This window comes from Macaca mulatta, chromosome 15 (genome assembly GCF_049350105.2).
Source record: "Macaca mulatta isolate MMU2019108-1 chromosome 15, T2T-MMU8v2.0, whole genome shotgun sequence".
NCBI lineage: Eukaryota > Metazoa > Chordata > Mammalia > Primates > Cercopithecidae > Macaca > Macaca mulatta.
This window is the reverse complement of record NC_133420.1, coordinates 45,714,107-45,736,432: the sequence shown is the minus strand read 5'-3', so window position 1 is coordinate 45,736,432 and position 22,326 is coordinate 45,714,107. Positions and strand designations below refer to the sequence as shown.

At 39.3% G+C, this 22,326-nt stretch overlaps 1 protein-coding gene across 3 annotated transcripts in view; it reads left to right on the top strand.

Moving 5' to 3' along the window:
* Window positions 1-22,326, top strand: part of KIAA1958 — a 174,621-nt gene that overhangs the window by 91,695 nt on the left and 60,600 nt on the right. The window lies entirely within an intron of this gene.

Here is a 22,326-nt window from a genome sequence, read left to right as displayed (position 1 = left end):
TCCATTTATTGAATGTTTATCGTATGTCAGGTACTCTCTTTAGTGCTTTGCCTACATTTTTGCATTTGGTCCTCACAATAACCCTGACAGGCAGACATTATCATTACTTTACAAATGAGGGAACTGAGTTTCAGAGAAGTGAAATGACTTAACTAAGGTCTCAAGGCCAGAGTAGGGAATCAACTCAAATACATCTGATTCTATTCATCTCTGAGAGATCTGAGAAAAAAATAAAAATAAACACATCAGACTCTAAGCTCCGGGTGGCCAGGCTCCACTCTCCGAGTGGCCAAGGGACCAAGAGAAAGCAGAGAGAGCAGAATATGAATGGCAGTAAGAGTGATTTGTTCTCACCTGCTGAATGATTCAGCAGCTCAGGGGAACCTAGACATCTCTGAAGACCTAAGCCATGTCTCAGGACACTTTCAGATCTTACTCACCATCCACATGTGAGATCTAGAGGACAAAGGACTGTAATAGGCAAGTGACAACTCAGCCCTCTAATCTTTTAGAAGATCAGATCCAGTGGCATAGTCCAAAGAACAGCTCTTATTTCAACTAAAGGGAGGAGAAACAGTGATAGCCCTGAAAAAGCTAACTAACAAACAAAAAACGAATCTATAACCAAAGATGACAGCTTCTGTTCAGCACCCACTAGTTCTGTGGAATGAGCTTCTATGCTTCCTATGAAGGGTGGAGGGAAGGATTCAGTGACATGGGACATAGCTGTCACTGAAGCAGCACATATAGTATTCTCTGGCATTGGCAGGTGCATGTTACATGTTTATTGAATGAATCTCTCCAAAAAAAAAGAAATGCAGAATCTCAGGCTCCATCCCAGACCCACAAAACCATCATCTGCGTTTAAAAAGATCTCCAGGTGACTTTGTATATGCATTAGAGCTTAAGAAGCAGTGATCTAGGAAATTCAGGATTACAGGCTACATTGTCATTTCATCTGGCCACCCAGTAACATTGAGCACTCTTCCTGTCTGTTGAGCACTCTTCCTGTCTATGTGAGAGAATTCCCTCCTTTGTGCATCTGTACCTCCCCATAGGAGATGCCAGAAACTTGCTTTCCAGGTTTACATTTCAGCAAGGGCAGTCCTGTGACCTTAGGCTTTGCCAGTCAAATACATCCACATCAAACTGGGGGAGCTCGGGGATGCAAATTAAAACAACAAGGTGTACTATCTTACTCCCATCAGAAAGGCAAAGAAAAAACAAAAACAAAAACAAAAAACACTTAACTATCCCAAGTGTTATTGAAGGTATGAGAAAATGGGGACATGCTGGTGGAAATACAAATTGGTACAACTACTTTGGAGAGCAATTTACAATATCTAATAAAATTTAAAGTGTGCGTATCATACAACCTTGGAATTCAATTTTTAAATGCCTTAGACTTTCTTATAGTATATAAAAGGAGATATGTATGGGGTCTACAGTGCGACTTCTTGATAACAGGAGAAAAAAAAATCAGTTAACAACCTTAGTGTCTATCAGTAGAGAAATAGATAAATACATTGTGATATATTTTTCAGTGGACTAGACGAATCAGCCAGATGTACACTTATTAATGTAGATAAATCTTGGAAGACAAAGTTGCAGAATATTGTTATATATTAGAATAACACCATACCTGTTTAAAGCACGTGAACATTACGATGTAGTGTGTGTTGCACATACACACACACTTAAACATGGACTGGAAGGAGACACTCCAGATATACAGTAGTGGTTTTCTTTGAGGAAGGGATGATGGAAACAGGTACATGGGAAACTTGAACTGTATCTATAATTTTTTAAAATATGTATGTAACATATATAGTGAAATACGAACATTTATGGTGGGCACTCAGCACTCTGGGAGGCTGAGGTGGGAGGATCACTTGAGCCCAGGAGTTCAAGGCTGCAGTGAGCTATGATTGTGTCATTGCACACCAGCCTAAGCAACAGCAAGACCCAGTCTCTTAAAAAAAAAAAAAAAAAAAAAAAAAATCTGAGTGATGGGAACATGAATTTATGTTAACAGGAGGCAACCTTAGCACAGTGCTTCAGGTGTGAACTTTTTTTTTTTTCACAGAACAACCTGGATTCATATCCCAGCCCTGCTCCCTTCTTTTCTGGGTTACTTTAGCAAGTTACTTAACCTTTCTGTGGCTTAGTTTTCTCATCTGTAAGGTAAAGATAATAAAGCAATCCTATGGGGTTGATATATATATAGATTAAGTTGAGCTATACAAAGCCCTCTGGTTCATGGTAAACATACTCTAGCTGGTATTCCGTATACTTTTTGAATGTTTAAAAATGTGATTACTGGCTGGGCGCGGTGGCTCAAGCCTGTAATCCCAGCACTTTGGGAGGCCGAGACGGGTGGATCACGAGGTCAGGAGATCGAGACCATCCTGGCTAACACGGTGAAACCCTGTCTCCACTAAAAAATACAAAAAACTAGCCGGGCGAGGTGGCGGGCGCCTATAGTCCCAGCTACTCGGGAGGCTGAGGCAGGAGAATGGCGTGAACCTGGGAGGCGGAGCTGGCAGTGAGCTGAGATCCGGCCACGGCACTCCAGCCTGGGCGACAGAGCGAGACTCCGTCTCAAAAAAAAAAAAAAAAAGTGATTACTTTTAAAAATAGATCGTGAAGCATAAATAAAATTGTGGAATATTTACGAAGGCATTGTAACATTATTGCTATTACTGAATATGGAATATTTTTGTTAGAAAGCAAACGTTACTACCACTGTCTTCTAGTGTATTTGTTTATGGACAAGGAATTTGAGAATTATCCTCACAAATTTTAACACTTTGGGTTTTCTCCTTACGATTGTGATGAGATGCTGTCATGGGAAAGTTTTTTTAAAGCTCTTCTGTTGGAATAAATAGAAAACACAAAAATGTCTATTATCTATGCAGTAGTTTTATTCCAGGATCAACATTGCCTGAGTTACACAAAGTGAGAGGTGGTTTCCTTTATTTTACTGATGGAAATGACACACAAAGAAGGTAGATGGTTTGAAGTTATGCCGGGTGAGAGGGAACCTGGCCCCCTCCTTGTGAACTGAGAGGGACAGGGTTGGTGACCTGCACCGTGCTCCCTGCCCTTGCCTTTGCCTGCGTAGCTACGGGAGTAGTCTAAAGTGCTGACTGCTTCCCCTTCCTCTCCTTTGGTGTCACATCATGCTGATCACTTATCCAAAGTCGAGACTGCTAGGTTATATCCTAAAGAGGTCATTTATTTTTAAAATGAGAATCAAAGAGGACCTAGAGTTTAACAGAAGGATTGACTGTTTCAGGAGCAGAGAGACATGTCCCTTAGTCTTTTTTCTATTAAGTATCTGCACAAGTCACTTGCACTTCAGTTTATCAAACCTGTTTTCAGGATCAAAGACTGGTGGAGATGAAGAATATTAAATTTCCTGCTTCGAGGATATTGTTTATAAAGGAGGCAGACAAACCAGCAACTTCAAGTGTATAAGAAGGAGGTGTATAAAATATAGCTGAAGATACATGAAGAGTAGTTAACTCAGCCTCAGGGAATACATGGAAGGGTATTTCAGGTAGAAGGAATAATGTGAGCAAAGATGGTAGACCAGCAAGGAGTTGACTGTAGCTTGAGAATATATCTCAGTGGAGCCGGGAGAGTTGCTGCTGGAAAGATGGGCTGGAAAGCCACCTGTGAAAGGCTGTGCATATGATGTCACTGTCCTCCGTGGAACTCAGGGGGACACAGTTCATTATCTTAGTATTGGGGAAGTAGGGGCTGGGACAGGAGGGCTGTTTTATAGGGTGACAGTAATCCAGGTGGGAAATGGCAGTAAGTACTCACATGAGATAACAGTGAAGGCATTGGAGAGCAGGAGACAGGTAGGTGTTTTAGGAGTTAAAAATACAGAACTTGGTGATCTGTGAGTGTTTTGCCTCTTAGAGTCTCTGTTGTCACCCACATACTCCCTGTCCAAAGGCACAACACTATTTTAAGTAATACCAAAAGGTCTTCAGGGCACAAAGATCTGCAGTGAAGTCATAGTGTTAAGTCCTCTATATGTAGGATAAAGCAGTTTGAAGAGTTCCGAAGCATGTAATGATCATTCATCCAACAAATACCCATTGGAAGCCCACAAAGTGCCAAGTTCAGGTTAGGTACTTTGGATACAGCAACAAACAGAGAAAAAACATGATTCCTGTTCTCATGCTGCCTACATTCTAATGAAAGAAAGACATCTCAAACATCCCTAGTTTGAAAACAAAACAAAACAAAACTTTTAAATATTTCCAGAACCGAGATGCTGTTAATCAAATTGTAAATGATTTTGTAAGACTAAATTGGTTGCCTTTAGATAACATATTCATCAAGGATGATGTATGAATAACAGTGGTTAAATGAACAATTAAGCCACTGTGATAAATGAGAGGCAAGTCTTTCTTAGGTAGAAATTAAAAGTGTAGAGGCTAACCCATCCCATATCATAATTTATTCGAAACACTTTTTACTCAGCTAAAAATAACAAGCCTAGCTGTATTAAAATTGTAATACTGCTTATTTTTGTGGACTAGTGACCTTTAAGAACTAAATGTATATGTGTTTACTAGTATCTGAAAGGCAAAAGTAGAAAAGCAAATTGCTCTGTGTTGTACAAATGCATAATTTTCTGAGAAAATTATGTTTCAGTAGCTTTTTAAAATGCTTGCAAATCCTATTTTAGTATCATTTATATTGGTATTTCACACACACACACACACACACACACACACACACACACACACACACACACACAAAATCTTCCCAATTGGCTTTTTATTTCTTCAAGGGCATTTTCATATTATACCAATGAAATAAAAACTCTGTTATTGAGATGTATTTAAAGTTTGCCTGTGTGTGATTGAGACTTCCAAATATGTGAAGTATACCCAAATGCAGCAAACCAGCAAATAGCTATAAACGTCAGAATATAATTTCCTTTCAATGAATTGGATTTGACTAAGACTGTGAGGATGCCAGGAACCACTTCAGAACTGAAGAGGTGTTGACCTTTCTAGCTTGGTATCCATTCCTTGAGGTCTGAAAAGATGAAATAATGTACAACCTCAGAGCAAACAAGTCAGTGTCAGGGCAGTGAGGCCTTAGCTCCAGCATCCCATGAATGCAAACGTTATTCCCGTGTCTGTTTTCATTAGCAAAGCAGCAGCCCCCTTCTCCCCACAGGTAGAGCTGCCTGACCATCTTGGGTCTCAGCAGGAGTGGGCAGAATGCAGGTTATCCACTTCATTTTAGGTCCAGCAAGAGCTTCTCTTTCAATATAGATCATATTTATGTAACTAATGGCTTGTATCCCCAAAAGAGTATATTGGAACCAGAAGTATTTTTATTTTATTATTATTATTTTTTTGAGACCGTCTCACTGTGTCGCCCAGACTGGAATGCAGTGGCGTGATCTTGACTCACTGCAACCCCCGCCTCCCAGGTTCAAGCAATTCTCACACCTCAGCGTGCTAAGTAGCTGGAATTACAGGCGTGCGCCACAATGTCTGACTAATTTTTGTCTTTTTAGTGGAGACGGGGTTTCACCATGTTGGCCAGTCTGATCTCGAACTCCTGACCTCAAGTGATCCACCCGCTTTGGCCCCCCAAAGTGCTGGGATTACAGGCATGAGCCACCGCACCTGGCCCAGAAGTATTTTTAGAGCATGGCAAAAATGAAAAAATATGCTTTATGGCTTCAAGGCTATTTTAAGCTTTACTTTAGGTAAGAACAGTGATCAGATTTATAATCAAGTAAATCTGATATAATGATTGATGCACCTTAGTTGGCTTATTGACTGTTATGATACACATATCACTCTGCTTTTTTAGTACTGCCTTAAAATCGATAGGATTGCTTTCTTAGACCCAAAGAAATCATTTTCATTGCCTTTTTCAATTTTCTTTATTTTTATCATGGTAATACATATATATGGCAATCAATAAAATAATATTCCTGAATAGTAACAATGTCTCACCTTAGTTTTCATCCCAATGCCAGCTCTTCAAAGGAAACTTGTTTTCGATTCCTCCAAAAATCTGAACAAATGCATATACCTCTGTTTCTTGATTTATTAACTGAATAAAATATCTGTAGACTCTTTGTAATGAAAGATGAGGATTTAACTCATTTTCGTTAACTTTCCAATTTGATTGTTGGGTTATTAAAAAACATAAGTAAGCAATAGAAGAAGTTAAAATAATGAGAGGAAATAAATATATTTTCTCCACCTAAGGATGAGGATATTAGGGATATCAGTGTCCCTGTTCTTTCCACTGTTCTCTCCTCCCTGCTCCTGCTTCTCACAATCTTCTTATCATCACAAGTTTGTTAATATTTTTACTCTCTGTAACTAAGCCTTTTCTGCTTTATCCATAGGTTGATTCTAAATATTCAGAACCAGTAACACCTTTTATGCTATTTTCACCCACAGTGTAAATATTGTTCCTAGCTATTCATATTCTAAGATTGCATTTCTTTTCATCCCGATGAATTTCACAAGCTCTGGTGCACTCAGAGAGGAATGTTTCTAAGGGTTGTTGGGTGGATAAATGACTTAATCCATGTAAAGGGCTTAGAACAATTTCTGGCACAGAGAGTAAGTCTTCAATAAGCCCATCCCAGCATTATTAGTAGTACTGTATTTCATTGCATCTGAAATGTTACTGACTATAAGCAGTATTATTATGTTCCGCAAAGAAAGAAAAGCATGCTACCAATTAAACTGTAATCCCCAGGAATTTAGAGACAAATCTCAGAATTATTAAAATGTGCAGAAGTGTATCTTAGAATCAGTGAAATATATTCTTGTTTTGTTATTGTGTGTATGTTTTCCTAAAGCTTTTGGTGGCCTTTCTTTTTTTTTTTTTTTTTTGAGACGGAGTCTCGCTCTGCCGCCCAGGCTGGAGTGCAGTGGCCGGATCTCAGCTCACTGCAAGCTCCGCCTCCCGGGTTCACGCCATTCTCCTGCCTCAGCCTCCCGAGTAGTTGGGACTACAGGCGCCCGCCACCTCGCCCGGCTAGTTTTTTGTATTTTTTAGTAGAGACGGGGTTTCACCGTGTTAGCCAGGATGGCCTCAATCTCCTGACCTCGTGATCCGCCCGTCTCGGCCTCCCAAAGTGCTGGGATTACAGGCTGGTGGCCTTTCTTGACAAGAGAACAATGTGCCTTCACCATATTTGTTTGCCCATGAGATTCCCATGCTAGTTTCCTGCTACAGTTTGGACTAGTTGATTTACCCTAAACCTAAGTTGATACCCCCACCCTGAGGTTTCCCCTGGGTTGATCCACTGTTCTCCTAACTTCATGTTTCCTCCTTTTTTCCCCTTGTTTTGGTGAAATCCATCAAATAATTTCCCAAGAATGGATTGGTAGGAAGTAACTTTTGGAGTCCTTAAATTGCTGAAAATTTCTTTCCTCTAATACGACTTAAAAAAAAAAATACAGATGAGGTCTCCCTATGTTGCCCAGGCAGGTTTTAAACTCTTAGGCTCAAGCAGTTCTCCCACCTCGGCCTCCCAGAGTGCTAGGATTATGGGCATGGGCCACTGTGCCCAGCTCTCTAATATGATTGAAAGAGATCCTCAATACTTGTTCCTTTGGCAAGGGTTATAGCTACAAAAACTCCCAAATCTTGTTGAGAATTTTAATTAGAAATTTTTAAAAGGTGATCTTCTGTTCTTGAGTGATCGTTTCCTTCAGTTTTTCTGTTCCTTTTCTCTCATTTTTCTCTGATTCTGCCAGTTTTCTTGTGATGCCTTGTCTACTTGTTTGTTCATATTTAAGAATGCAGGACAGGCTGGGCACGGTGGCTCATGCCTGTAATCCCAGCACTTTGGGAGGCTGGGGCAGGCGGATCACCTGAGGTCAGGAGTTAAAGACCAGCCTGACCAACATGGAGAAACCCCGTCTCTAAAATACAAAATTAGCTGGGCATGGTGGTGTGTGCCTGTAATCCCAGCTACTAGGGAGGCTGAGGCAGGAGAATCGCTTGAACCCGGGAGGTGGAAGTTGCGGTGGGCCGAGATTTCTCCGACCTGAGCAACAAGAGTGAAACTCCATCTCAAAACAAAGGAAAAAAAAAGAATGCAGAACAGAAATCTGGTGTAGGTTTCTGCTGCAGTTGTGTAAATAGGTTTTTGTCCCACTAGGCCTGAAAGTAGGATGGGGTATGTTGTGAAAAGTAGGATGGGACATGTTGATTGGCAGGGCTCCCTTTCCAGAGCAGGTAGAGAGCTGGCACTTGGTCAGCAGGCCTCCATTGACAGGGCTCAGATACCAGTACCCAAGTTAGAGGTCTTGGCTCTCCCATGTGATGGGTACCATTTCCTTAGCAAAGTTGTTTCTGATTTTTTTCTGGAAAGGAGCTGGGGTAGGATAGTGGGGAGTAGGGATGTACTGGCTGGTACAGCCATTATAAGTTTTTCATTAGTCTCCTGGGTTCAGATCCGCTTGTTACTGCCACCCTGTCTTACCAGTTGTCCCTCAGCCCGGAGCCTTTCCAAGGTTCCAGCAGATGACTGGCTTCCACCTTGGATGCAGCCCCTGCATAGTGTGATCTGGTCTCTCATACTGCCATGTGTGGTCCCCTGACCATTGGCATCATCTGGGGGCTTACTTAAAATGTGGAATTTCAGGCCCCAGGAGACCTACTGAATCAAAATCTGCATTTTAATGAGGTCCCTGAACGATTTTATTCACTTTAAGATTTGAGAACAGTTCAAGGCTACAGTTTCATTGCTATGTCTTAATTTTTAATACATGCCATCAACTCTCCTCCAAAGCTTTGTTAGAATCCTCATTAGGTGACAATCCTGACCCATCAAGCTCCAGACACCTTTTTTTTTTTTTTTTTTTGAGACGGAATGTCACTCTTGTTGCCCAGTCTGGAGTGCAGTGGTGCGATCTCGGCTCACTATAACCTCCCGCTCCCAGGTTCAAGTGATTCTCCTGCCTCAGCCTCCTGAGTAGCTGGGATTACAGGCGCCAGCCACCACACCTGGCTAATTTTTGTATTTTTAGTAGAGACAGGGTTTCACCATGTTGGCCAGACTGGTCTCAAACCCCTGACCTCAGGTGATCCACCTGCCTCAACCTACCAAAGTGCTAGGATTACAGGCATGAACCACCACGCCTGGCCCAGACACCATTCTTTAACCTCTTGCTAACTAACCATGGCAGACCTCAGAACATTTCCGGGCAGTAGTTACTGAGAGTGGAGGTGGGGGCCAACATAATGATGAAACATTGAATTTTGAAAGATGTAGTTGGTCCCAATGAATAAAGTTCAGGCATTTTCTCTTACAGCAAAATTTCATAATTGTGTATAATATGATTGATTAAGAAAGTTGATATGTCTAATACAGATTACCATTAATTATAATTCACCCTACTGTCACCCTGACATCCAGCATCTCTAGGAGCCTCTGGGCTTTATGCATTATAATTTTGAAGGTGACAGATATATGTAAGAACTCTGCTGTGTTACTCCTGGTGGTGATAAGGAAAAGAAGGGCTGTAACTCATGAGCAAAACTTAAATGCATTGAAATGCTGGATTTACTTGGTGATGGTTTAGCTTTTATGGCTATATACTTAAAGCAATAAAAACAACTTTTAGAATTGGAATTCATATAGGAAAAAAAAATTTGCTATTATATATTTAAAACCATGACTTCATTCCTTTTTTTTATAGAAGTATTCCTTTTTAATTCAACATTTGATAAGTGGATTTTTTTTTTTCTTTTTAGGAATGTAACTGTCATGTTAAACTACATATTGTTCTTAAAAAGCAGCATGAGGCCAGCTGTGGTGGCTCGTGCCTGTAATCCCAGCACTTTGGGATTCTGAGATTGGAGGATTGCTTGAGCCCAGGAGTTTGAGACCACCTCGGGCAACATAGAACTTGTCTCCACAAAAAAGAAAAGAAAATTTGCGATGTGTGATAGTGTGTGCCTGTGGTCCCAGCTCCTTTGGAGACCGAGGTGGGAATGTTATATATAAAGTTTTGGTGCTGCAAAAGGAATAGTACTCAAATATAAAATTTTCTTTTTAATTCTCAGCAAGGCAAGTTACTTGTATAGAAGGGTGCCCCCTTACAGATGGAGCAATGGTGAGTGCACACTTGGACAAGGGAGAGGAAGGGGTTCTTATCCCTGATGCACGTAGCCCCTGCTGCTGTGTCATTCCCCTGTTGGCTAGGGTTAGACCGCACAGGCTAAACTAATTCTGATTGGCTAATTTAAAGAGAATGACGGGAGTCAGGGCAGAGCAGGTTAATTGGAATGAGTTAGAGTGGAGCAGGTGATCGGAATGAGTCGGGGTGGAGCAGGTAATCAGAATGAGTCAGGGTGGAGTAGGTAATCGAAAAAGGTTGCTTTACGAGGAAGTTAAGTTTAAAAGTAGAAGACAAATAATTGAACATACTGACATATTAATTGTTTGAAAAGAAATTTAGAACTCATATCTAACAGGAAGATTGCCTGAGCCCAGGAGGTTGAAACTGCAGTGAGCCAAGATCACACCACTGCACTCCAGCGTGGGCAACAGAGGGAGACCCTGTCTCAAAAAAAGAAGCGTAGAATTTAGATCAGGACTGCTTGGCTTTAACACTTCTACCCACGTCACTTTGGGCAAATCACTTAAGCTTTCTGTTCCTCAGTTTCATCATCTATAAAATAAGGAAAGTCACAGTATGTTTTAATAGGGTCATTGTAAGGAACAAGTTAATCAAAGTAAAGCTCTTAGAGAGAAGTGCCTGATACATAGTCAGTGATTGATAACTATTAGCTGCTGATGCCATAAGTTGGAAGTACTTTAGTAGCAATGCAGGATGGGAATTGTAGTTTTCATTAGTCATCCTGGTTCAGGATTTAAAAATAAGACAGTAAGATAACACCTTAGTAGAAGAGAGGTAGCCTGGGTAAGACAGTGCTAAAACCTAGAAAATTCCCTTTTGGCGACAATTAATTGGATCTGAGTAGCAGCCACACTCTGAAATAGGGCAGGTGGTTTTCAGGTAATGGGACAATGGAATACCATGTGGTAGAAAGAATGAGGTATGTCTATATGGACTGAATGGACTTGTGTTCATTTTGCCAATGTTGTATAAAAACTGTCAAAACTATGTATGCAATAGCCTGTTTTTATAAAACAAAAAAGCTGTTTGTTTTAGTACACATAGAAAAGGGTTGGCAAGGATAACACTAAATGGTTTATGGTAGTTACTCCTGAAGAGTAGGAACTGAGAGAGTTTTGAGGTGGAATACTTTTTATTCTGTGTACTTTTTGGTTTTAATTTTTGTCATGATGTGTATTGCCTTTTAAAATTAAATTGAAATTAAAAATAAAATCTTTTTACATGACAGAAAGCAAAGGGGCTCACACATCCCTTATTTGCACCAGTCAATGTTATTTTCAGGGTTCCAGCTCTGCCAGGTGGTGGAACTAAACTGCAGGTTCTGAATATACATCAGTAACCCCCTTATATGTGAAATTGATACAGCTTGGCCCATAACCATTTCCCGACCACAAACTAAAAGGCCACGGAGGGGGTCAATGAAAGCTGAAAATTATCTTATATGACGTGATGGCAGATTTAACAGCAGCTGGACCACATGCCCACCTTTTCGGGGGGCTTAGATTACTGGTCTAAAAACTAACAAAATTTGAAAGAATTGTTCCATAATTGGGGATAAAGAGTTTATGTCTGACTGGGGATGGAGAGGTGCACTGGGACTATATTTGTTTTTTGGTTTTTGTTTTGTTTTGTTTTGTGAGACAGGATCTTCCTCTACGCCCAGGCTGGTCTTGAACTCCTGGCTTCAAGCAGTCCTCCCACCTTGGCCTCTCAAAGTGCTGGGTACAGGTGTGAGCCACCGAGCCCAGCCTATATTTGTAGAGTTAGTAAGTAAAACAAGTTGTCAAGATCCAGAGATGGGCAGAAACTAAGGGCTTCAGACAATTCTTGTGGTAGAATACCTTCCTCAAGCACCAACTGCAAGGAAGACTTGTCTGTTTTGTTTTGTTTTGTTTTTTAGACAGTAGGATCTTGCTCTGTCACCCAGGCTGGAGTCCAGTGGCATGATCGTAGTTCACTACAGCCTCGAGCTCCTGGGTTCAAGCAATCCTCCCACCTCAGTCTCCTAAGCAGCTAGGACTACAGGCATGCACTACCACATCTGGCTACTTTTATTGTTTTTTGTAGAGACAGGATCTCACTACGTTGCCCCAGCTGGTCTCAAACTGCTGGCTTCCAACAGTGCTTCTACCTCAGCTTCCCAAAGTGCTGGGATTACAGAGGTGAACCAGTGAGTCCAGCCAAGGGAGACCTTTAAATGTAGTATAGTTGGAAAGTTCTGGAAGGTGGGGAACATAGATGTTGCTGGACGGCAGCAATTTCTGCCAAATGTTTTCCAGTTTACAGAGATATAATCCATACCATAAAATACATCCTTTAAAGTGCACAATTAAAATGAAGTGTACAATTCAATGGTTTCAAGTATATTGTTGTGCTGCCATCACCACTGTGTAATTCCTGAACATTTCATTACCCCATTGCTTCTCTCACTCCCTTCTCAGCCCCTGGGAGCCACTAGTCTATGGATTTGCCTATTCTAGACATTTTATGTAAGTACAGTTGTACAATAGGGGACCTTTTCTATGTGGTTTCTTAGCATAACGTTTCAAGATATATCTGTGTTATAGTATCTGTCAGTACTTCATTTCTTCTTACAGCAGAATCATATTCCTCATATATACATATATCACTTTGTTTATCCATTCAGGAAGTGATGGGCATTTGGGTTGTTTTCATTTTTGGCTATTATGAATAATGCTTTGCTGTGAATAGTCATATACAGGCTTTTGGGTGGATAGGTTTTTCGGTTATCTTGGGGATATACGAGTGAACTTGATAGGTCGTATGCTAACCATTTTAACTTTTTGATGAACTGCCATTCAAGTTGTTTTCCTAAATGGCTGTGACATTTTACATTCCCACCAGCAATGTTTGTGGGTCCAGTTTCTCCACATCCTTGCCAACATGTGTTACTATCTGACTTTTGATTATAGCCATCCTAGTGGTGTGAAGTGGTACCTCATTGTGGTTTTAATTTGCATTTCTCTAACAATCTTGAGCATCTTTTTATGTGTTTCTGCCATACTTAATATAAGAGAGTTTTAAAACATAGGGACATCTATATATTTTCACTCAAGTTAGCAGTGATCAATAAATATTAATACTTTCACTTTACCTGTGATACATAAATAAAACTGTTTCTGACCTCCTTTCTTCATCTCTCAAAGTGATTGATAGAAACAGAATTTTGTTAGTTTCCGTATAAAAGGACACATAACTGTGATAATAATAGAAAAACAATGAGATACAAGATAATCCCTAATGAAGTGATGAAGCTATAGCACTGAGTGATAGGGCTCAGTGCTCTCTAAGATAGTCACACAGTGATCCATTGCAGTGCCAGCAGAAAACATTAGATTTCCTGATTTTTATTTAATCTAAGAAAGAAGTTAAGCTGGCCGGGTGCAGTGGCTCACGCCTCTAATCCCAGCACTTTGGGAGGCCAAGGTGGGTGGATCACCTGAGGTCAGGAGTTTGAGACCAGCCTGCCCAACATGGTGAAACCCCATCTCTACCAAAAACACAAAAATTAGCTGGGCGTGGTGGGGCATACCTGTAACCTCAGCTACTGGGCGGGCAGAACTGAGGCAAGAGAATCACTTTAACCCAGGAGGCAGAGGTTGCAGTGAGCTGACATTGTGCCACTGGTACTCCAACCTGGGCGACAGAGTGAGACTCCATTTAAAAAAAAAAAAAAAGATGAAATTAAGCTTTACTAACCTTTAATATATTGATTGGCAGTAGGACTTATACATAGTGTAAATAAATATATATATATTCTGGGGCTGTTGTTTGAAAGCATTCTTTTTTTTTTTTTCTTTGAGATGGAGTTTCACTCTTATTACCCAGGCTGGAGTGCAATGGTGCGTTCTCAGCTCACCTCAACCTCCGTCTCCCGGGTTCAAGCGATTCTCCTGCCTCAGCCTCTTGAGTAGCTGGGATTACAGGCATGTGTCACCATGCCCGGCTAATTTGTAGTTTTAGTAGAGACGGGGTTTCTCTATGTTGGTCAGGCTGGTCTCGAACTCTTGACCTCAGGTGATCTGCCCGCCTCGGCCTCCCAAAGTGCTGGGATTACAGGCGTGAGCCACTGCGCCCAGCCAAAAACATTTTTACATATGGGGTATACAATCAAAAAAGCTGGGCCCTCTAACTAGGACAGTAAATGAAATGACTGATTATAGTTGAGAATTTTTTTTAATAACTCAATTATTAATTTTCACCCTTCATTTAGCAGGGAAAATAATACTTATTGTTCTAGGGTATACTGTTTCTATGAATCTGACTTTAGAGTTTGATTAAAGAAATATAAATATATCTTTTTAAAAAATAGTACCTGAAATTATATTTTACAGAATATTTTTAGTCTCTAGGATATATTGAGATTTATGTTACAGGTCACTAGCTTTTTAACACTTTGTATACTGTTAGAATTAATTGTACTAAATTATTATTCTGTGTTATGGAAGGCAACCATATCATAATTGAAAGAAAAGCTTTATTTTCCTGTTTTGCCTGTACTTATAAATGAGTATAGAATGCTAATCCATATAGGAAAATACCTATTTTTTTTTCTTTATAGTGTCATGGAACAACATAATTTTTATTTTATAATGAACTTCTCAAAAATATGTTTTGCTATTGTCCGTTGACCCACTTAGAAATCAGCATCCTCCTATCCATTAGGTTATTACTTCTTGGGTGGAATTTAATGAATATTAATAGCCTAACTCAGAAGAGAAGCAGGTAATTTATTATAGCTTTGTGCATTTCCATTTTTATGTGTTATCTGTTTTCCTTTTGCTTTATGTGCCATACATCTTTTGTTTCAAATTGATTAATAATGCCTTTTTGTTTTTGATTTGTACTATGCATTTTTAGTAAAAGATGCCTTCATATTTTGATCCTTACTGATTAAGATATGCAATAAATGTAGATATGTAAATTGAGTGTAAATTTAAAGGAAGGAATGGTTTCTAATCAAATGTTTGTGATAACTATTTCTGTTGTGGTATAGTAACAGTATTGCATCTCTTAGATTCATCAGATGTTACCTCTAATGTTTTGTTCTCAGTCATTGCAGCCATAAAATTTCAGTAAACTCGTGAAAAGCACCTTTCAAATACTCAGTATGAGTTCTGACTGTCATACTGATGAACTGTTAACAAAGGTGATCTTATTTAACTTCCCAGACTCCCCTTCAGTCTGCAGAGTCATATGCTGTTGGCTCTCTTTGATTACTACATGCAAAATAGCAATAATAATAGCCAACACTTCTAGTGTGCTTATTATGTCACTAATTATTTATGTTAACTCAGTTCTCACAACTCTCTGAAGATAGGACTATAATTAACTCCATTTTACAGATGAAGAAACTAAGTCACAGAAAGAGTTATTGGAGGTCACACAGTAAGAAGGTGGGGAAGCTGGAATTTTGACCCAGGTGGTTTGATTCCCAGATTTATGCTCTTAACCAGTAAGCCCCCTTGCCATGGTGATGCTTCTCTTACATGTCTCAGCATCCTCCTTCTTGACTGTTCCAGGACATGGGCCAACTTTCCCTCAGTTTGCTTTATTCCTCCAAAAACTTCATTGTCAAAACTTCTCCTCCTGCTCTTCTTTTTCTTGTTCCAATCTCTAACTGCTTTGTTAGATGGAAATCAGAGTGGTTAACAGTTGAGAAAGACACGTACAGACATGCTTAAAACCGTGCCTACCATGTTTAGATGCTGAATATGTTTTTGTTGAATGTTGAAGCAAATATGCAAATAGTAAAGTTTCTAGAAATGAAAAAGGAGATCACTTTCATTTTCTCTGTTTTCTTTTGGCTTTATATTTTTCTTACATAGTTTTAGTGTTTATTTTCTGATAGTCAAGTTAATTCACTTACTTAACAAATATTAACTAATGAGTGCCTGCTATTCATTTCTTGAACCATGGATGAAACAGTGGGGAATAAAAGTTGCATTCTAGTCTGAGCTCCTCATTGAGCTTTTACTTAAGTTTTAGACATTAATCAAGTAGTCACAGATATAGATGATTATAAATTGTTAAACATGCTGTGGTAGGAAAAAGCAGAGAATTGGTTGGCATAAGGAGAGGATAATGGAAGATTTTTTTTTAAGGAAGTGACATTTGACCTGAGAATGAAGGATGAGAGGTTTGGAAGTGGAGGCCGGGAGCGTATTCCTGAGAGAGGGGCCGGCTCGTGCAAATGCTTTGAGAGAGAAGATGCCTTAAGATTCTGAAAGGAAAGCATATTTGACAACGTGCATTGAGGCCACTGTCATTGGCATGGAGGAAACCATGTGAGCTTGGTTTCAGATGGGGCTGGTGAGGTGACCAGAGCCTTGTGGATCGAGATACTGAAGATTGAACTTTCACTTAAGGACAATAGAAATTCAGGGAAGGAATTTAAGCAGGGGAGTGACGTGGACAAACTGGGAATCCAGAAAGCTCATAAACTCAGGCTGCTGTGTGAAGAACATTTTGAATGAGGGCAAGAGTGAGCATAGGGAATTCTCAGTAGCTAAGTAAGGAATTTCTGTGTCACCCATGGAAAATAAAACCAGTGCCCAACCCTTCTTCAAGTCTTAAAATCTATAATTTTATATGATCAAAAGGAATACATCAGAAATATCCAGGCATTACTGTGTTAATAGTAGTTTTTCTCTTGAACATGTCACAAAGCAATATATCCTGAGAAAAACAAAACAGGACACAAAAGAAAACTGAAGTGTATAATTAAGACAGAATGGACTAGACTCTTGGTAATTAAAGAGTACTATTTTTAGGCCAAGCATGGTGGCGCACACCTGTAATCCTAGCACTTTGACTTTGGGATGCCTGGGTGGGAGGATCGCTTGAGGCTAGGAGTTTGAGAGCAGCCCAGCCTGGATAACATAAGGAGACCCCATCTCTACAAAAAATTCAAGAATTCGTGGCATGCAGTAGCGTGTGCCTGTAGTTCCAGCTGTTGGTAAGACTGAGACAGGAAGATTGCTTGAGCCCAGGAGTTCAAGATTACAGTGATTGAGCCACTGCACTCTACTCTGGGTGACAGAGCAAGACTAGAGCAAAAAAAAAGGGAAAGTAGTATTTTAAATTAAAGTTTTGCATTGGAAAGCTATGCATCACAGAACTTTCAGTGGCTATCTTTGGATGATAGATTTACCAACAGTTTTTACTTTCTTCATACTTTTTTTATTTTGTGGGGAAAAATTTTGTATTAACCATATATTGCTTTTATGATAAAACTAATGAATTTATTTTTATTAAGGGAAAATGCATCATGTAACATTTTCCTTATGTGTATAGTGACCCTTTATCTGTTTTTTAAACTAAAGTTTATTCCTAAATTAGAAGATGCTTACGTACAGCAGATTTAAGGGTTTGTAAACTCACTGAAGTGAAATGCAGTCATTGCTTCAGAACTGTGAAAGGACTCATTTTTAGCTTTGAAAATGATTTAATGTTCAATAAAAACTTTTTTCTGAAGAGTCAGTGTTGAAAACAATGGAACAACATGTATAGGTTGTTGAAATAATGCCTGTTTAGAATATTCTGTGCTATATACTAATGGAGTCATTAAAGAATGAGCTGAAAAGGAGCAAAGCTGTGGCTTCATGGCTGAAACAGTGGAAAATGTAAATGTCACATCTATAATGAATCCATGTATCTTCTACAACTGCCTTGACTCAAGGAAAGTGAGAGTTAAAAAACAAGGTTCTTTTTGGAAATTGTCTATGATGTCTTGTATATCAAAATCTGGTGGCAGCAGCTCACTATATATTTTATGTATTATACCAGCAGCAGATATTTCAGACACCTCAGAAGAAGATACTCCTGATTCAGTGTCTCTGGCATATAATAAAAAAGTGGGGGAGAAATTTCTGCAGTCTCTAATAAGCAATATATCAATGAGTACTGTCAGATTCTGTAGAAAAGTCCACAACATGATTTATTACATTAATTACAGTCATGTGGGTTTCATGTTGCTAAGCCTGCAAATGCAGCTGCATTCTAAAGTTGATTTAAGAATATGTTTTGGCTGAGACGAAAGTGCTTCTTATTGTGATTAATATAGTATAATATTTATTCTCTTGTTCTACTCTTCTTTCACCTTGGCTGTAGTACAGAATACTTAATTTCTTCTCTGTAACTTGGAACTGGAATTCACTGAGTTTTGAGGAGGTTCATCTAGTTTTTATCCACACCTGTCATCTGGTCTCCTTTTTGCCTTTTTGTGTCTTGGTGGGTTCACCTAATGTTGTATCTCCTCCACGTGTGAAGCCTGTTTGAATTCTCTGCCTTCTAGCACAGCAGGGCTGTCCTAAGGCCTATTAGGTCACACCTACAACGTTACATCTCTTTTTGAGGGGAAGGAACCATTAAGGAAAAATTTCATTGTCGTAATTTAATTTAAAAAAAAAAAGTAGCATTCTTAAAGGAGAGCATTCTGTGATTCCACCTTTGTTTAGAACTGGACTGAATTCATACAGTCACATAGGTTCTCTTACAGTGACACAATTAGCTTATCACATCACAGAATTTTCAGTTTTATGGAACGGAAGGTCTCCTAAAAGCTGTTTTAGATATAGATATTAACTCTGGTTGTTCACATATGTCCATGGCAGGATATTCTTTTATATTAAATACATGAATGCCTGGCTTCAGTAGCCTTTGTAGAATCTAGCTTGGAATAATTAGCAAATATTTGCCTGAAATTAAAGTAACAGTAGAGGAGGAGCTCGGGCTAGATCTAGGTAGGAATACTTTGATTTCATGAATTGGAACACATTTTCTTTTTTTTTTTTTAATTATTATATTTTAAGTTCTAGGGTACATGTGCACAACGTGCAGATTTATTACATATATATACATGGGCCATGTTGGTGTGCTGCACCCGTTAACTCGTTATTTACATTAGGTATATCTCCTAATGCTATCCCTCCCCCCACCCCACCCCACGACAGGCCCCAGTGTGTGATGTTCCCCACCCTGTGTCCAAGTATTCTCATTGTTCAATTCCCACCTATGAGTGAGAACATGCAGTGTTTGATTTTCTGTCCTTGCAATAGTTTGCTCAGAATGATGGTTTCCAGCTGCATCCATGTCCCTACAAAGGACATGAACTCATCCTTTTTTATGGCTGCATAGTATTCCATGGTGTATATGTGCCACATTTTCTTAATCCAGTCTATCACTGATGGACATTTGGGTTGTTCCAAGTCTTTGCTATTGTGAATAGTGCCGCAATAAACATACATGTGCATGTGTCTTTATAGCAGCATGATTTATAATCCTTTGGGTACATGCCCAGTAATGGGATTGCTGGGTCAAATGGTATTTGTAGTTCTAGATCCTTAAGGAATCGCCACACTGTCTTCCACAATGGTTGAACTAGTTTACAGTCCCACCAACAGTGTAAGAGCGTGGAACACCTTTTCTAAGCAGCAATATGTTTAAAGAGTTGAACTAGATGACTTATATGTCCAACACTGAGCTAAGTGGCTTACTTTCCTATTGTATTTGATCTTCATACAACTCTTAAGAGATAGGTACAGTTTTTACTCATTTTACAATTGAAGAAACCAAGGCTTAGCTTACAGAACTTTCACAGATTTCACATAGCTCGTTAAGTGGCAGAGCTGGAAGTTGAACCCAGGCATTCTTGTTGGCAGAGCTGGAGCCTTTAACCATTGGCTATGCTTTCTGTGTCAGGTACCCTGAAAGGGGTCAGCTAAGATAAGAATTGGAAAATGGTCTTTGGCCATTGGGTAGACAGTTTTGAACTTAAGAATAACTTTAGGGAAGTTAAAAAAGAAAATATCTGAATCTAGTGGGTTTCAGAAAGAAAGAATTCTTTAACTCATTATTTTGTCTAATAATAGGACCAGTCAGTCCAGCATGATTGTTGATACTGTTTTTCACTGAACAAAAATCATTTAAATAAACATTATTTAGCAACTGTTCTGCCTGGGAAATAAAAACTTTCAGACCAGAAAATCTGCTATTCCAGCAGTGTGGCAGAGGTTGGATCTAAAGCTTATTTGAAAGGAGGAGTCATTTTCTAGGTCTTCTGGGGGACTGTGTCTCAAAGTGTGGCTTAGTAGACCACACTGATATTAGAACCATCTGGGGACTTGTGAAAAATGCAGACTCCTCTTTTGGCCATAAGTTGATTCCCTGTTCTGAGGATCTGCAAGGTCAGTGCCTGGTCTCCTGTACACATGTGATGTCTCACCCCCACCTTCCAACACACACAGCGCCTGATTTAATGAATATATGAAGACCACAGTTGATAAAGATGAGAAAGCGGCGGAAGCTTTTTCCCTCTTCTTTAGGACCATGTGTTGGTTTAATAAGTACTGGTAAATTTTGTGTTCTATTTCTGTTGTCTAAACTTTTATTAAGGAGAAAGTTCCTCAGAGGCTGTAGAATCACATAGCGTACATCCAAGAGAAAGGAGCAGATGACTAATGTTTATTTAAGTGATTCTGCTTCAGTGAAAATACTACCAAGAATCATACAGGACTAACATACTATCGTTCCAAATTTTAGAGCTCCTGAACATGTATGTAAAAAATGTGTTTTACTTCCACTATTGGAAAAGGTTAACCAAGCATAAAAATAATTTGCTGGTCAGACAGCTATAACAGCATACAAATCAGGCTTCAATTAGTGATGTTAACTATCCTAGAAAACAGCCTTTGTTTTAAAGTTCTAGGAGAAAGCATAATATGCAAGGAGTTGGGTGTTTAAAAAAGAAAGAAGATACTGACTTTTTATTACATTTTATGAAAGTTATAAGGTTGTTACAATTAATTTTCCACTTTTAAAGTAAATATAGCTTACTGTTTTTTTCCCCCAAAAAATTGCAGTTATTAGGAGCTGTTGCTATAATATTTTCAAAAATGAAACACGGATGTTGGCAAATACGATTTTTGTAACCACTAATAAATAAAATTGAAGTTGGCCTATTTCCTACGATCACCAACCAGGGATCATATTTTTAAAAATACCAAGATCGTTTCCCTGAACATGGAAGGAGTCATAAGAAAATTTGATTTCTTTCAGATAAATGCATCTATGAAAGAAGCTAGTACAATACCGGATAGACAACACCGTAACATCAATATAATCTCTTTTTAAAAGGAAGTTGGAGGGAGAGTGAGGGAGCTATCCGTTGATTTTATGGGTATGTTCATTCTGGTATGGACTTTTGTTGAAGTGTTATTTGTTTTTTTCCTTATCCTGTTAGTAAGGTAAAGATATTGTCTTGTAGTAATTTGTGTGATGGCTAACGGGTCCTTATTTCCTAAGGAACTATCCCTGGGAAAAGCTTCCAGTGGCCTTGTAAGTCATTTTAATAAAGATGTCCACACCACCTTCTCTGACTCTCTGAACGGTCCTAACAAAGAATAAGGTGATTATGGAATTCTCATTGTGAGTCCCATCATTTAATGTTATGCCACTCACTTTTGTTTTTAATGCTTTCTAAATACAATCAGTATGGTTGGTCTGAAGTGGGTAAGTGAAGTGAAGTTGTATAATTACACATGGAGTTATCTCAGTAACCTCCCTTTCTGCTTTGGTGTTAATTCAATCAACAAATACTTATTGAATCCTACTACTTTTTTCAAGTGCTTTCCTAGGCCCTGAGAATAAAGCAGTGAAGCCTCAGCTCTTTTGGAGCTCATGGTCCACTGGGGAGAGACAGACACAAAACAAGTAAACAAATAGATGTATGGAAGAACCTAACAGCAAAGGAAGAATGAGGAATGTTAGAGGCAGAGAAATGGGTGTTGATTTATTTTTTTAAAAAGCACCTTATTCAAGTGCTTGGCATTTGAAGGTTTTTGCATTTAACATATTCAGTCTCTTCTTCTTGCATATGTATTGATATTACTATAAAAACATTTCACGTGGCTATCCCATTGGTCTAGCTTTATTCCCCTACCCCAAAATCAGGATTGGTGTCTTACAGCCTATGAGCACAAGCCAGACTCATTCCCATCTCTTTCCCTTTGCTCGTGCAGCTTCTTCCTAAGATGCCCTATTCTACTGCCCTTCCTAAACAAATGATACCCACTCTTTAAAACCAACCCAAGTCCCACCCAGTTCCGCCATGGATTAGAGCCCCCATACAGCTTAAGATCTG